Genomic DNA, 15,055 nt, shown 5'->3' with positions numbered 1-15,055 from the left:
CATGTGTGTGCACTCCTTTCTTTGCCTCCCCCCATTTCCCAGTCTTCTTCTAACTCTTCTGTCTATTTTGGATTAGCAAGTGGCAGTATGTGCTACGGCTGGTGTGGAGCAGTTCACCTCAGTGGTACTCACACCAATTAGCTAACTGATTACAGCTTCTTGTAAGAAAAAGATGATGGGTTGGAACAGCTTTCTGTCACCATGGAGGCATTATATTTGGATCTCCTAATGGCTTTCACACCTCTACTTCTCCATCAAGTTTGGCTGACCAACAGGTTTAAAGATTATTATGGTGGCCTGGCAGTAATAGTGTGAATTGCAAAGAGCTCACTTCCATAGAAAAACAGAACAGAAATACAGTGGAGAAGTTCAAGGTCTGGAAATGCCAAAATCCTCATTTCCTTACAACAGGGAGTATAAAATCACGTTACTATTACTGAGACTAAAAAAAATAATTTTCCCTTCTTTCCCTCCTGCTCTAACTAAACAAATTATATCTGTTTTACTAAAACATGATTGCTCCCCTTTAAATCAGTGTTTCCATGATTTTTTTGCTTAACTTTCAGGTTTGTTGTCTGTTGTTCAAATTTTTGGGGGTTCATACCTGCAAATTTTTCCCCCCCCTGAAAGACCCAGAATGACATTTTGTAATTTGTAGTAGTGGTATTTTGAAATAATCTCCTGATTACAGGTGGATCCATAAGAAAAATACCAAGCATTACAAGATCTTACAACTGTAAAACTATCCCTGACAATTTTAAAACAAAATTTTTTTTTTTACATCAGCAAAGTTCATAAATGTTGAATTCAATCCTTCTTCACAACAATAGTGCTACTTTGATCAAGACAAAGCCTGTGACTACTTCAGGGACTGAAGTAGTTTCCACATTAAGTATTATCCATACAACCAAAGTGCTCATATGGAGCCTAGCACCGGAATGCTTTACTGTCACCTCTCAAAAGGCCTCCATGAGACATGCAATACCAGTCCCATCACCTCCCAAGAGTGGGAAGCAAAGACATTATTCTTCTGCAGCAGAAGACCTTGTTGCGAGCACTTATACTGGCTCACATTGCCGACATTGCCCTATGACCAGAGCCCACCTGGGTACCTTTGCCAGGGCAAGATGTCTGTCCCTGTATGAAATTTTACTGGTTAAAACCAGCTTGGTTTGTGTGGAGGCAGAAGCTTCTGGGCAGTGCTGTTATGTCATTAGCAGCGTGGTTGGTGGGTGAGGGCTGATGTGGTATGGGAAGGCAGTTTCTTTCAAAGGGAGAGTTATGTTTTGCCAGTTTACAAACTGGTGTGGGAACAAGACAACTTTTCTTAGGAAACTTTGTAGTGTAGATGAAGCCTGAGGAAATGAGGCTCACTGCTTCCAAGGACACTTCTCACACCGACAAAACTAGCTGAGTGCTTCCAAACCCCTTTCCTCATCACTGATCATTTCCACGCCTGTGCTGACGCCCTGTTTGTTCTAATGTGATTGTCTGTGGAGCTGAATAATAAACCAGATCAGAGAGCTGATCCAACTTTAAAAGCACTTCTCCTCACACCCCCCCCCCTTTATTTTTCTGTTTTTGAGGACCCACTGTTTACTGAAACGTCCATAGGATCAAGACTTGCAAAACTAGGGACTGGATCCTTAATAACATTATAGCCAAAAAGAAATTAGATACCTAATTAAATCTGTTTAGCATCGTGAGAATCCATATCTTTATATTCTGCCACATTCTTCAAATTCTGCCAGTTTCTCTTCTGGCACCCTAACATGCAGTTAATATTTGTCATTTAATAAATTAATGGTATTATAATCTGTTGTCGCCTAGATGCTGAAGTTATATATATTTCACAAATTTAATTTCAATGGAGGTACTAAAAATGTTGACTGAAGTCCTAGCTGAGGGATATGCAAATACAAGTCTATACCAAATACATTTGCATTAAAGATCTAATTGAATTAACTGTTCACACAGCTTCTAACACAGTCAGCTTGTCCTGGCTTCCTTTCCAGCTTGACTACCTCCATTTTTGATAAGAGAGTTTTAAAAGGTCTCTCCCTTCTCCTGGGATTAGACAGTGAGGAGCACTAATTAGCCACCTGTACCCATAGCACAGGGCTACATTTTGTTTATCTTACAAAGGTTGCTGCATCCCTGGGGATAAGTCATACTGTAGTGGGTTTTGATGGTTTTGGGTTTTTTTTTCCCTTTAAAAAATTCAAGTTCAGTTCCTTCAAGAAAAGCCCAGCAGTTTACACAATTTTTAGCATTAGGAGGAAAAAGAGTCCCCTTTTCTCACAGTACTACTTGGATTCTGTAGAAGAGCAAATAAGTACTGTTTATTTTTCTTTCTTCTTTTTCATCAAGCATTTCCCACATTTGGCTATAGCTGCAGCACTTTAGTCTCTATAGCATGTAAAAATGAGACTTTGAAAATAAAAGTAACGTTTAGCAATTAAAAGGGCTTTACTCATGTTAGCATGATGTAGAATCCACTAAATAGCTAATTCAAATATAAGAAAAAACCCTAGAAATAAACAAACCTCTTCTGAAATCCTGTAAGTGCAGTGATGCTTCAGTAATTTTGTTACTGCCAAACCGTGTCTTTGAATGAAGGGCTATCTAGGACGAGCAGCTGTTGTTGTAATATTTTAAAATGTATTCTGATTTGTGTTTGCTATTTTTCCTTACTGTGACTGGATAAGAATGGTAAAAAACGTTCTGCTTTGTTTGCCTTTTCTAAGTTCTGACTCAGTGGCAGGCAAGTACTACTTATGGGCCTGATGTAAAGCCTAGTGAAGTCAACGGGAATGTTTCCAATGACTTCATTAGGCTTTGGATTGGGTCTGAAGTGCAGCAATTTACTCAACTCTGGAGCATAAATTATAGACATAAAAACCAAATTATTTGTGTGTTGCTGGATTACTGACAGCAAAATGTATGATCTCAGAAAAATAATAGGCAGAGATAGCCTGCATAAGTTGGAAAAGCTTAAAATATAGGCAAAGATAAGGGAGTACTCTGGCATGAATAAAGACAGTCTCAGTTGAAGTGATGATGGAACAAAGTTGAGGAATTTAACAGACAGTGATGTGATTAATCTAGTAGGAGAAGACTATCTGTCTCAGTCACCACTCTTCTGCCTGATCACTGGACTAATATCTGGATGAGATGATGTTCTGCTATCACAGCAGGCAGAGCTCTGAATCCTTAACAACCAATGGAACACCTTTGGAAATGTAAAGAATTCCAGTGGCCTAAACTTGGAGCAGAGGCAAATAATGTAAGCCAAACACATCAGCTGAATTTGTTGCCAGAGCAAGTATGAAACTGTAGAAGAGAACTGTATGTGAATGCTACTTAAATGACAAGAAATCATACAATCTCCTACGAAATATAAAATTGTGTTTTAGAGAAAGATCTCTCAAATAATTTTCTTCTGAAGTTTCAAACTGTATGTCTTGATGAGTCAGGACTGATACAATGAGCTAGGTACTTCTTTCAGTGAAAATTTAATTAATTTCCCCTTGTTTGAAAAACTTAGGATGCCAACATGTTACCCTAACTACCCCAGAGAAAGAAACCACACTTTATGTTACAAAGTAGTTATTTGCTTGGCTCAACTCTTCTCAGATGAGTGTTGTATTTTGGCATAGGATAACGCAATCATTGAATAATTCTACTTTGTAAAAGGATTGATTATTGGGGCATAAACCCATTTTTGTTCCAGAAGAGCATATTGAAGCAAGAGCTGTTATCCTGGCATGGCTTGTTATGCAACAGCTATGTCTATCCACTTCTAAAGACGTATAAAACATTGTTAAAACATTGATTTCTCCCAGATCAGTTCAGTTTATTCCTTATCTAGAGATATATATCTTTAGCTTCACTTTAATTGCAAATTAGGAAAGATTTTTTAGAGAGGTGTATATATATAAAATAGTTTGTATCCTTAAAATGTTAAAAGTTATATGAATTTGGGATTTAATGTGGGTAAAATACCTTTACATCAATAGGTAATATTACGTTGTAAGCCATAGTACTGAACGGCACAAATATTTTGTTTATGAAGTTGACATGCAAAATAAAATCATATTTGTAAAAAGATTAAACTTTAAAATAATAGGGCATTTATTTTCAGTTAACAATTTTTGCATTGTATTAATTTACACAATTTATTTATACAGTGACATGTACTGTTTTTTTAAGTAATGCTTTACTATTAGAAACCATGTCCCTCTCCCAAAAGCAAACAAACCCCTCTGTGAATGAGTAAAAAATCCCAACTTTTAGCATTCCTCTTCTATTCAACTTTTTCCATACTTTGACTCCCTTTGTTTTCACAAATTGTTTTCACAATTGAAACAGGGACAGACAGGGAAACTAGACAAGCAAATGGAAAATAAAAGCCAAGGTTTTTAAAAAATTATTATTAGAACATATGACACAGTAACAAGTACAGATAAGGTACTGGACAAACAAACCTTTCCTCATAACACACCTGTACCTTAAATTATGGCCAATTTTTACCATTATATCAGTTTCATAACAGATTCTCCTCACAAACATTTCCTCACTTACTGCCTCAAACTGTCATGGTCATCACAACACTATCTGAGCTGGAACAAAAGGAGTGGGAAAGGGAAAAGAGTACAGAGAAGGAAACACTTGGAATAACACCCCCCCCCACCTCCCCCCCCCGTCCTTTTATAGCAGAAAATGTCGTCTTCTTATTAAACATCATTTATTTTCTGCTGGGCAGATTACATACAACCTCATCTCACAGGTGCTCTGCAGTCTTGCTTTGTTCCAGTAAAACACGCTCAACTTTATGGATGCATACTCCCTGTGAATTAATGTCAACAGATAATAAACTTATTAAAAAAAATTATGGTAGGATTCCCAGGCAGGATTTTTACTGACTTTTTCCCACATAAGATGGGCAATTAGGCAGTATGAAAAGTGACTTCCAGTTCTCAAAGTTTCATTTCATTTGGGAGCCAATATGATTTAGCGGCTAGACTAATTTAAAAGACAAGGAGCCAGAAGAGTTTAACATTTTCAGGAAGACCGAGCCGTTCACTGAATTACCTTGGGCTAATCACTTAACTGTTATGTTTTTTAGTGAAATCATCTGTAATACTGGGTCAAAACACATACCCCCCCAAAAAAAAACCCTTCACTGAGAAACAGATGCTTAAGTCTGGTTTAGTTCACCGATGTAAATAAGTTACAAAGAAGAGCAAGACAAATATGGCATGAGACCAAGGCATTTAGCAACCTTACTAAGTCAAACAGATGCAGCTGCAATGAAAGCCTACTCAACTGCAGTGTTGTAGATCACTGCGTTAAAAGCCAGTATGATGTACACTCTGATGTCTACTTGATTGCTAAATGCTCACTTTCAAACTGGAAGGCAAAATTCAGTCGTTGCTTATATAGCTACGACCTCACAGACTTCAGAAAAAACAGTGGAAATCCATGGAGTAGCATCCTGTGGAGTCTAAACCTCATTCATACAAAGGAAGACACTTTAAAGTCAAGCAAACAGGCATTGGCAGCATTCAGTACTTTGTGTTCTTTGTTGGCACATGTACTTACTTTAAAGCACTGTGCATTTTTATGGTGCTCTATCAGATAGAAAATAGTTGTCATAGCCATTGTTCTCTTGTGAACACCAGCTCAGACTATCTTGTGGAAAACAGCAACACTATTACCACATAAAGAAGTACAGCAAATGGAAAACTAATCTGGTAGTTAAGGCACAAGAACAGAGATCAGGAACCCACCCAGGTTCCATTTCCAGACATGTCAGACACTTCCTGGATGATCACGTGCATCTCATCAAATTTTGATGTTCCACTTTTCTCATCTACAAAACAGATTTAGCAGCCCTTGCTAAAGAAGTTCTGTGCTTGAGACTGAGATGACAACAGGCTTAAAAGGTCTGCAATTAAGAAGGAACTGCACATTGCTAACTGTGGATCAGCCTTACTCAATTCTTCTCCTTTTTGGTTAAGTCATCATTCAGTTAGTTTGGCATAACATAGAAAATACTCAGCAGTAGAGGCATACACAATTTAAAGACCCCTCTGTGTCATGTTCAGCTGAATTAATACCATCTCTTACACAGAACACACATGAACTTTGTACTTAAAAAGACCCAGGAGCCCTGTCTCCTACTGAAAGGCAACACGGTAGGTGGGAAATATATAGCTTCAAAAGACGTTACTTGCAGTGGCTCACAAACCCTAGGAACAACATGGTATTTTCAGCAAAGCAGTGGTTATACTTCTTTTCACACTCTTAATCATAACTACATACTGCAATGCTGTCACCTCACACATCAACAATAGAACTAGACCTAGCCACAGCACAGGGAGCCGCTTATGTATGGCTCACTTCAGCATGTAAAGACCCTCTTGTGGCATCAAGCCAACAAAGGAGTTATTTCTGTGCCTGCATACAGCTGGCAGAGGTAAAATAGATGGGAAAATAGCCTGACAATCCCCTTCTGCTTCATTTACACCTCAGAGTTGTTGCAGTACAATGGCTGGGGACAGACCACGCTCAGAATTGGACATTTCTTAGCCCCATGTTCCAGAGCTGGGCTGCATCCTTCATATTTTCATGCAAAAATATTTTCAAGTTTTCTTTTTTCTTTTTGGTGGTGGTGGGAATGGGGCAGCATGCATTCAGTGTACTGGCTAGTCTCCTAACAAACACCAGTTCAGAAGTTATTGCTGTGTTCCCTCATCTCACGCTTGAACACAATAGAAAAATTAAAACTTAAAATGTTCAAGGAACTAATGCCATCTAAAGGCTGATAGGCTGAAGTACAGCATACGGCTACCAGCCGTAAAATTGTAAGTAAAATCACTGCATCTGCTACAGAAAATCACTTATTCTGTTGCTGAGAAATGCATAGGCACCAGAAAATTTTAGCTGAAATGGCAAAACAAACAAAAATTCTTATTACTCAGCAAGATTGTCTCACAATTATTAGCAACGTTATTTATCCAGATTTTGTAAGTACACTTGTGCTTACTTTGAGCAAAGTTTATAGTAGTATGAATTGCTGCTCATTTCAAAACACATCAGAAGTCAAAGAATGAATATTATGCATCACTATCAGATATTTATATATTTGAATGATATTTTTTCTAACATCACTAAAAGACAGGCTCCTCCAACCATATCCAACACTTCTTAAACAAAATTACCGACTTTGTGCTTAGTTATGTGTAAGGATAAAAAATGTTTCTTCCCCAGTAAATTCTCTGGCTCCCTAAAATAAAAAAATAAAAAACCAACCCCAAAACCACACACACAACCCCCTCTCCCCCCCAAAAAAACCAAAAATACCACAACAAGTTGCTGAACAGTTAATCTTGGTTTGCTGGTGTTAAACCAGTTTTTGACCAGCACCTTTTTCTGCAAGCAAGGTGGCAGTATTTTCTTCATTTCTGTCTCTCTTAAGTGACTTATCCACCTGATTTTTTATTATTATTTTAATCCATAAATAAATAAAAAAAACCCAACAGATGGAAAGGACAGGATGATCTCTATTATTTCTACACACTTGAAAGACTGAGTGATCAAACCAATTGCATTCTCTTCATACAAATATACATCCATCTTTTAATAAAACCTTTTTCAATACAAAACATACTTAGATTATCCTAAGAAGGTTCAAATAAATTTATAGTAAACTTATTTAACTAAAAGCAACTATAGAGTTGGTTTTTTCCTCATAATTTTCTTCCAATTCCCATGTTTATCCATGAGGAATTTAATATGAATCCATGAACTCCACCATGGTTCCTTCCCATGGGCTGCAGTTCTTCATTAACTGCTCCAGCATGGGTCTCTTCTACAGGGTGCCAACCTTCAGGACCAGACTGTTCCTGCATGGGTCCCTCACAGGGTCAAGAGTCCATGCCAAAAAATCTGCTCTAGTGTGGGCTCCTCTCTTCACAGAGCCACAGGTCTTGCCAGGAGCCTGCTCCAGCACAGGTTTCCAACAGGGTCACAGCCTGTTTTGGGCATTCACCTGCTCCAGTGTGGGGTCCTCCACAGTGTCCAGGTGGGTATCTGTTCCACAATGGACCTCCATGGGCTTCAGGGGATAGGCTGCTTCACCATGGTCTATCTCCACAGGCTGCAGGAGAATCTCTACTCCAGTGCCTGGAGCACTTCCTCTTTCTTCTTCACTGATCTGGGTGTCTGCAGAGTTGTTTCTCTCACATATTCTTATTCCTCCTCAGCTGCAGTTGCTGTTGTGCAGGTGTTTTTCCCCTTCTCAATATGTTATCCTAGAGGTGCTACCACGGTTATTGATGGGCTCAGCCTTGGCCAGCAGAGGGTCCATCTTGGAGCCAGCTGGTATTGGCTCTATCAGATATGGGAGAAGCTTCTAGCAGCTTCTCACAGAACCACCCTTGTAGCCCCACTCACTACGAAAACATTGCCATGCAATCCCAATACAATTCTATGTTAGAAAGTTTCTTTACACTATCACAATTCAAATTATGATCTTGTTCCCACAGACAAAGGGAAAGGAAGGTGCTGTCAGCGTGATTGCAGGCTGTTCTGAGGTTGTGCTGATTTAGAATCATAGAATCGTAGAATGGCATGGGTTGGAAGGGACCCCAAGCATCATAGAGCTCCAACCTCCCTGCCACAGGCAGGGACACCAACCTCCAGGCCTGGAGCTACACAAGGCTGCCCAGGGCCCCATCCAACCTGGCCTTGAACATCTCCAGGGACGGGGCATCCACCACCTCTCTGGGCAGCCTGTTCCAGCACCTCACCACTCTCTCTGTAAAAAACTTCCCCCTAAAATCTAATCTAAACCTTCCTTTGTTTGGCTTTAATCCATTCCCCCTTGTCCTGCCATTGTCTACCCTTTTAAAAAGTTGATTCCCCTCCTGTTTGTATGTTCCCTTCAGTTACTGGAAGGCTGCAATGAGGTCCCACTGCAGGCTTCTCTTCTCCAAGCTGAACAAGCCCAGCTCCCCTGTTGTACTGAATGGTAACCATTTGTCTAAAAAACTCCAACCAAGGAAAATTTTCCTCACCAAATCAGAGATTGCAATGGGATATTCTTGCCAGAATCTCAGAATGTACCTCCTATAGTAGCATCAGAAACAGTTCTGGTAGAGAATTAAGAAATGTGACCATCATGTTACATGCAGCCCGTTTATCCTGTCTTTTTCACTTCATCTGGGAGTGTATTAATTAGTTGCTCTCACAGGCCTTCATTCTACAAACTTAAACCAACCCTTGTTTTGCTTGCTTTGCTGAGTTATTAAGCCTCTGACTGGACCATAAGCACCTCAAATTCAATGTGATATTAAATCTGCATGGAAGGAAAGCAGTAAAATATCAGACCGGGGTTCTATTCTTGACAAAAACTCTCCAGAGGGTAAAACGTTGCATGATTACTACATTTTAAGACAAATAATGTCAAACTCAAGTAGACTGCATTTCTGTATTTCCCTACGATGCAATGAAGGAGTGTATGATCTTTGACTCGTGTATAGAGCACATAGATGCTGTTACCTATAAATAGTATGCAGGAGTAATGCCACCATTACTATATTCTGCTATGATCACACTGATGTTCTCTGAGGAAGACATGAAATCCAGGCCTATTCTTCATCAGCAGAATTAAAACCAAGTTTGTCTACACACACCAATACCTAAAGAAAATGGTTTACATTGAAGATACTCTTACCCTTCCATATTTAAGCCTGATCCATCACCCACTAATGGCAACAGAAATCCTCCTACTGACTCAATTAAATGTTGGACTGAACTACTGGTGCTACTTCTGATGTCAGAAAAAGTGTATTTTTTCATTTTAACAGGTAACAGAATCTTTCTTACTGTTCAATTGTTTTGTATATATGTATATTTTTAAAGCTTCTGATGAGGGGTGTAACTATTTCGTAGATGTCAGTATGAAGACAACCTGGATAAAAAAAATAGCAAGCATTCAGAAAAGACTCCAAACTCAAGTAATCATGACTTGTCAGAATGCATATATCTGATGGAGACATGATTTTACGGTGGAAGGACTAATCTAAAACTTTAAACAGGCTGTTCAGGTTTGGTATGAGGTGTTTGGGACAACATCCTTGGTCTCTCAAAGATCTGGCCTGGCACTAAACCAGAACTAAAACCTGTAATATCTCCCTCATTTTCCCTTTTCCACATTCTCCCTCTCTTGTGACAGTGTTTGCAAAGCAACTGCACAACAAAATGGTTTGAAGATGTAATCTCACTGAAAAATACTGCCAGGGAACAAGTCAGTTCTGGGACAGTTTTCCCACTATGCTTCTCTGTCTGGCACAAACACAGGCTCACGGGGGCACTACCAGCTTAAGTGTGTACTGGACTCCAGATAGGGATAAATGACTTACAATGGATCATTTTTTTTGCCTACTGTCTTCAAAAGTGCTGTTTACATGTTAACTTCTATTTAACATGCACAGAAAGCGCAGGCCGAATTGCACCATACCAGGTAACCCTGATGGTTTATGTAAACCTGTATTCTATTTCAACCAAAAATGGTTATTTCAAAGAAAGACAAAAATTTCATAGTGGACTTGTAACCAAATATACCTTCAAAAAGTCGTCTTTTTTTTTACTGTGTCCCCTCAAGCATCAGGGTTATACCTATGCTAGCCAGCTTTATTTATCTGCGAACTCCCCCTGAGTTTGGCTTGGCCATCTGTTTGTGTGACAAGTTCCTCACACAGGGCCCAGCTTAACGGTGTCTCCTTGCTGCAGAGGCCTCCGGTGAGGCCGCCGGTTCCCGCCTCTCCTGGCCCACACCGGGCCGCTAATTCAATTAAAAAAGAAGTAATTACCTGACAGAAAAACTCTTAAAACGTTTCTCGGCGTGTCCTACAGTCGGTATGTGTGTGGGGAGGGAGAGGGCACTACGGCCTGACTGAACTGCCTCAGGAAGCGGAGCCCGCCGCCCGAGGGTGTGAGGGCAGGGCAGAGAGGGTCACGACCCTCACACAGGCTCGGCGGTGGACCCAAGCACTGAGGGCTGCCGGGCAGGGGGCACACGTTTCCCGGGCCGTACCACTGCATGTCCCTTGCGGGCGGGGACGTGAGGCGACGGTCGCTGGGCTCGGCACTACCCGGCTCCTGAAAGCTTCCCGCAGACGAAGCCCGGAGAAACAGCCCCGCGCGCAGCGCCGCTCCCCCCTTCAGCAGCTGGGCTTTCTTCCCGGCCGGTTTCTTCCTCCCCTGCTCGGTAAGTGGTACCGGCCGCAGTAGCCCGCACAGGTGCGGCCGGTGGGACAAACCAACGGTAGGCGGAGGGGGAGCGGTACGGGCGCGCGCGCTCCCTCCTTCGCGCGTGCGGCGAAGAGTGATGAGAGGCAGCGAGGCGGGAGGGCGAGACCGGGACGGGGCTGGCAGCGGCCACATCATCGGGGAGCGACGCGAGCAGAGCGGCCGCCGCGGGAGATTGAAGTGCCTGCGCCGCCGCTGCGGCCGCGCTGAAGCGAGGAGGGGGCGGCGCCGCTCCCGCCACCGCAAGCCGCTGCCTGGGCAGGGAGGAGAGGGGAAGGAGGGGGACCGCCCGCCCCTCCGCCGGTAAGTGCCAGTCAGCGGAGGAGGGGGATGGGTGCGGGCCCTGCCGCGCCGCGGCCCCTGCGGGCGGGGAGCCTGAGCCCCGCGGCCCCGGCCGCGGCTCGTGTGCCCGCGCAGGGCGGGCCGCCGCGCCGGCAGGGCCCTCGTGGGCCGGCTCCTGCTCCGGGAGGCCGCCGGGCTGCAGGCCGAGGGGCCGCCCCCGCGCGGGTGCTGCCCCCGGTCTGTGCCGAGCCGCTTAGGCCGGGCTGGGCGGACTGGGAGGAGGCTTCTGGTGAACTGGCGCGGTCTGAAGAGAGAGAGAGAGCGAAGCTTGAGTGAGAACCGGCCTCCTCTCGTCGAGGTTGCAGTCCTGGGAGTACAGGCAGCCCCGCCGCCCGGCACAGCTGCTGCTCTCCCCGTTGCCGGCCCAGGCGTTGGCACAGGACTGGAATCAAACATTGGGCGTAGTTTAAAATTGGGTTTTCTCACTTTTTTTTTTTTTAAAAAAAACATTTTAGCTTGAGTCAGCTTCCCGAGCTGGTTCGGTGTGTGAGCAGCAGAAGGGCTCGTGTGGGCAATAGAGGGTGGTGCAGAGGAGTACTAGTGGCTGGGGCTGCTGCTTGTGCTAGAGGTGCTGATTAAATGTGTCAATAAAGCTACATACTTGCTAATTAAAACATCTGTAATAACTCACAGGTTGTAGTTTGGCCATTTTTACCTTGATGGAACTCTTATTTTAACAGTGAGGTATTTCAGGTGTCTTTTGGAAGATGCAGTTTGGGGTTGGGTTTTTTTTTTTGCACCTTGAAAACTGTGTGTGTACAGGCCACTTTTAAATGCAGCTTCACCACTTCAGAAATAGATTGCTTCTTGTATAGCTATACTTTGAAAAATAAAATCTGTGGGTCATCGTTGCCTGATTGGCGTCAGGTCAGTTGTGAAAAGAGCAGGCTTTTAGGAAACCAGCACCTCTAAGACTTAAATTATCTAATTTTCTCAGTCTGTTCACTTATCAGAATTACATTTACATTCTGTCACATACTGGATGACCTCATGTGTAGAGGCATTCTTGAGTAACAGATGTGATGAAAGGCATTTGCCCTTCCCCTAACCAGCCTTTATAATCGCAATGACAAAAGGCTCAAACGGGAGGGAAGACAAATTTGTGAACATGTTGGAGGACAGTTCTGTCTCTAACCATGACAAATAAGGTGAGGAAAATAGGAATATTCCTAAGAAACTCTGTAACCAGACGCTAGCTTGATACCCCTAAAAAGCAGCTTGTCAAACCACTTTATCTATAGAAAAAGCCTCTATGATTCTGAGGTTCTTCAGTGAATATGGTAGCCAACTGTTTATAGGTCAGTCTTGATAGATGACCTTCCCCATCTTCTGGTGAGAAGTTGGAGCTTTCCTTCCAGCCCCTTGTTAGATTTGTACTTCACGCTCTTTGTCTCAAACATCCCTATGCCGCCCCAGACCCTGTTAGGGCTTTACTTGCTCTTTTCTCAGTCTTTATTTTCCTTGTCTGCAGAGATGCCCAGGAATTTGCGCCTGTTTCCAGTAGACCAACTCCTTTCTGGCAAGTCTGGGCTAATGTCAGGAAAAGGAGGTTTGATATTGCTTGTACATAGGAGCTGTTAGTGCACCTTTTCCTGGCTCAGCCTGGCTTGTAACTTCTGCCTGTTCAATCAGTTGTTATTACATACAGATCCTAGCTCAAGTCACAGCCCTCCCGGGCCCTATTCCTGTTGGCTAAAAGTAAAAAAAAAAATCAGGCTTTTTCATTCCGTTTGTCTTCACCTCTCTGTTTGGCGTCTAAATTTGTTAGTTTAAGCTAATAAGTAACTGGTAGCGTTTTATTTATGGGTAGTGCTACTGAGAGCTTTGCAGCTCTCCTTCCTCAGCAAGCCCCACGGGTTTGGAAAGCCTCCTTGCTTGGCACCTTTTGCACCCCGAAATTCCCCAAAGCCTGTTTACAACGCCAAGCAAACCTCAGTCACACAACTGTAATAAAAGCGTTTGCCGCTTCTCACAGCCCCCAAGAGAAGCCCGCGTACCTGCGGGGTTAGGTGCCTGCAGTCGTGGAACTAAAAAGCTGATAGGGAGTTGAAAGAGCCTGGCCCGGCGCAGGGCGAACAGCCCAGCCCAGGCCGCCCCTAACGCGGGGCTCAGCGGGTGTCTCCCTTGGCTCCGGCCGCCGTGTCCGCCCGGCTCCCGCTTCCTGCTCCGCTGGGACTACCGCTCCCAGAAACGCCCGGGTGGAAAGTGAAAATAAAGGCCAGGTTACGCTTCCCTCCCCGCTCCCCTCTCTCCCCGGCGGCTGTAGCACATGTCCTTTCTCTTTTGTTTTCCGCCGGGCAGGCCGGCTGCGCGACCGGGCTGCGGAAGGCGCCGGGAATCGCCGCCGTGAGGGAGAAGCGGGATCGGGACCCCCGCCGGAGCGGCGTCCAGGAGCTGCTGCCCAGCCCTGCGGAGGAGCCTAGGAGCGACGGTTTTCATGGAGCTGGAAGCGCAGACTGCGGAGTAAAACTTCGCAGCTTCTCTCCGCTGTTCCTACATGCGAGCGGGTAACGTGCGACCGGCTGCTTGGATCGCTGTTGCTGCTGCTACCACCGCGAGTGCTGAGGGGCCGGCGCCCGCCTTCCCCACCTGCTGCTGGTCCCTTTACCCGGCCCCAGAGCTGCTCCGTGGGTTCACCTTGTCATGTGGGGCTAGGAGAAGTGCGGCGATTCTCCATAGCGTGTGAAGCCGTAAACATGGAGGCAGCGTGCAAACCCGACGGCGGGGAGCAGAGTCATCAAGGCAGCGGCATGGGCGCCCCTGGGGACTCTTCTATGGACTGCTACTTGCGATCTCAGGGCTTGTACAGAAAGAGAGTTGCTAAGGATGGATCTTGTCTTTTCAGGGCTGTGGCTGAGCAGGTAACTACTTACATAAACAAAGCTACGTTGTGTGAAAGCACGGGGAGCGCATCTCGGTGGGTGACACTGTTAAAATGCAGGCAGGTACAGGTTGAGGTTGCCCAGTTGTGTGCCAGGGGAAAAAATTAGTTTCTGCCATGTGGTGTGAGAGAAGTTCTATGTGTACAGCTGCCTACTGTCATCAAGGAATTGTTACCTGTTTTGACCTTCCTCTGCCTCCTCAGAGCTGTTGTCACTGTTAAGATTTCAACGTTTGGGTGCAGTAGGACACTATTTAGGTAATGGAATTTAGTGGAAAGAAATTAAAAGCTTTGTTCTTTGTTTTGTTAAACTGCTTTCTCTAATTTTATAGTAAACTAATTATTTTGAGTTCTTCCTGTTGAATTCCCCTCCCCCATTTCAGTATTACTGTTAAAGGAAAAAAGTGACAGCGTCATCTTGTCTTAGATACAAACAAACAGCAGTGGGAGCTCTGGTGCTTCTGATTGTGGGAGCCCAGATTCTTCTGCTAATGATACACAGTTCATTTTTTT

Source organism: Gallinula chloropus, assembly GCF_964237585.1.
Source record: "Gallinula chloropus genome assembly, chromosome: 4".
Classification (NCBI taxonomy): domain Eukaryota; kingdom Metazoa; phylum Chordata; class Aves; order Gruiformes; family Rallidae; genus Gallinula; species Gallinula chloropus.
This window is presented reverse-complemented; position numbering follows the sequence as displayed.